The sequence below is a fragment of the Manis pentadactyla genome, chromosome 13 (assembly GCF_030020395.1).
Source record: "Manis pentadactyla isolate mManPen7 chromosome 13, mManPen7.hap1, whole genome shotgun sequence".
NCBI classification, from domain to species: domain Eukaryota; kingdom Metazoa; phylum Chordata; class Mammalia; order Pholidota; family Manidae; genus Manis; species Manis pentadactyla.
In genome coordinates, this window is record NC_080031.1 from 78,485,008 (window position 1) to 78,487,797 (window position 2,790).

General features: G+C 35.2%; 1 pseudogene; it reads left to right on the plus strand.

Annotated features, from left to right (window-relative positions):
• Positions 1–1,475: 1,475 nt before the first annotated feature.
• Positions 1,476–2,423, plus strand: LOC118912718 (olfactory receptor 5F1-like; annotated as a pseudogene).
• The last annotated feature ends 367 nt before the right edge of the window (positions 2,424–2,790 follow it).

A 2,790-nucleotide genomic window follows, 5' to 3' on the forward strand; every position in this document is an offset into this window, starting at 1 on the left:
TTAAATTGATAAATTCTGTGTTCACTAGTCATAATATTTTTAAAATACTTTGAAAAGTTATAAAACCTGAAAAAAAGTAAATGTTATATTATGTTAGAGTAAAAAGCAAAGTAGCATTTTTAGGATGTTAAAATGTGAAGGTCAATGTAGTGGGGCAAATAAAATGTCTCCTGATTATACTGATGTTACTTTAACCACATCTAATAATTTTTATGACATATTTATCTTGAAAAATTCTCTTCTGTATCAGCAGTACACTACATTGGACCATTAATACTGTGCCATAGAACATATACATATTTTTAAATAGAATTTTATGGTTCAAAATTCCCATAAAGTTTTGCTCACAGAAATACACATATATGAACACAATTGTCTCTTCATTTCACTCAACATATTTTTTATTGTGCTATAGGAGTTATCAAGTCAGTATCATTATGTCAGATAATTTTTTAAATATTAAAATTATATTTTACATATAGAAGAAAGCTTTTATTATGAGCCCTAAGATATTTTTTTCTATACTTTTCATTTATCATCTTGATACTTGGCACTGAAGCATATGTATACATGATTGTACCCATTGGAATCCTTTTTTCTTTAAAGACAAGATTTCTAAATATTTTTTATTGTGGTAACACAACAGAACAACAGTTTGCAATATTATAAAGTACACTTAAATATTTGGAAAATGGGTAGATCTCATGTTCTGTTCTTTCACAGTAACCAAGATATAGAAACCACCTCACTGTCTGTGAAAATTTATTTGTTTGACTATTTCTCCTAAATGTAGGAAAAGAGATGAATGCAATGATTCTAAAAACAAACAATCCAAAGATTAGGATTGTTAATATTTATAAACAAAATATTTTTAATATAGATTTTAAATCCTACTCTGTGCTTCTGTTTTCTGGAGATAGTGTTTGCTCATGTCCCAATCTCCCACCAAAACATAATTGATGGAATAAATTAGGGATCTTGAAGATAAAATTGTAAAAAACATTCTGTGTTGGTTAGCAAATAGTATGGCCTAGAATCACCATTCTGTGAGGCATAACAACCACTCCAATGATCTTCTGGCTTCGGAAATGAATTGTCTGCATATTTCATCACCATCCTCTAGTCTCGAGGATGTAAATTCCTCAGTGATGGGACAATAACAGATACATGTTTTTCTTACTGTTGTGGACTCACCATTAAAATCAACCTGCTGAGTTCAAAACCTTCCCTGCCATTTAAAGTGATGTAAGTGTAGGAAAATCACTCCCCCAGTTTCTTCATTTGAAGTTTTAGATCTTCGAATATTTATCATGGAGATTTCTTTTCTAAATTGAGTGAGCTAATCCATGTGCAAATTTTAATTTTTAATAAACTAGAAGCCTATTATCATCATTAAATAAATGATAACAGATATATCCCTTTCTTGCTCATGTATTATAAAGGCTTTGTTGGTTCCAGATCAGAGAGGATGAGCTATGGAGATGACAAACCAGACCACAGTGACTAAGTTCCTTTTTCTTGGGTTTCCTGGTATTCTCTACCTGAGACTCACATTGTTTTTAATGTTGCTCACTGTGTATCTGCTGTCCCTCATGGCAAACAACCTTATCATATTCACTGTTGTGATTGAGATGACACTCCAGACCCCTATGTACATTTTCTTAGGAAATATGTAATTCCTGGAGATCTGGAACACCACACTCACAGTACCTAAACTGCTGGCCACCTGCCTGCCACGGGGTGTCACCATCTCTGTGTCTGGCTGTATAGCCCAGTACTACTTCTTTTTCTCCATGGGAGCTACTGAGTGCATCCTCCTGGCAGTGATGGCCTATGACTGGTACATGGCCATCTGCAACCCTCTAAGATACTCACTGCTCATGAGGATTCCAGTGTGCCTGCAGTTCTCCACTGGATCTTGGATTGGAGGCCTCATTGTCCCTCTTCTATCTACCATACTTATCTCTTGTCTGAACTTCTATGGCCCCCAGAAGATCAACCATTTCTTTTGTGACTCAGACCCCATCTATAAACTCTCTTGCTCAGATACAATCTTGGTCGAGGCCTTGAGCTACACATGTAGCTCTGTTGTGATTCTCAGTTCTTCTCTTCTCGCCATGTCCTCCTATGGACACATTGTGGTCACAGTAATCAGAATATCTTCCCAGGAAGCTTGGAGAAAAGCTTTCTCCACCTCTGCCTCCCACCTCACTGTGGTCACCATCTATTATGGCACCATCATCTTTGCCTATGTCTGCCCTCCGGCCAAGTACAACTTCACCATTGGTAAAGTGGTCTCCGTGTTCTACTGTGTGGTCACCCCATTGGTAAATCCTCTCATATACACTCTGAGAAACAAAGATGTGAAGAAAGCCTTCAGAAGGTTTCTAGCACAAAAGAGATTGCTCATGCAGGGGATTTGAGAGACCAACTAAAATAAACAATTTAGAATGGAATCTCATACCACATTTGCAAACAGTATTGAAAAGTACATTAGTAAATTGATATCACTTATCACAGACACTTCTCTCACTTTTCATACTGATTTGTATCTTCTTGAAATAGTTTTCCTATAATTAATATATTTAAGAATGTTTTAGCTTAATGCCAAAGTTACGAGTTTCCAGTCCATAAACCATTCAGAATAGGTAAAAAGGCTGGTTTAGTGCCATATAATATTTCAGTTAAATGTTCTAATAATATGTACCTTAACAGTAACTATGGGTCAAAAATTGTCCATGTTAAAAGGAGAAATGTTTTAATTCCATCTGGTAAATGGATTAATATAAA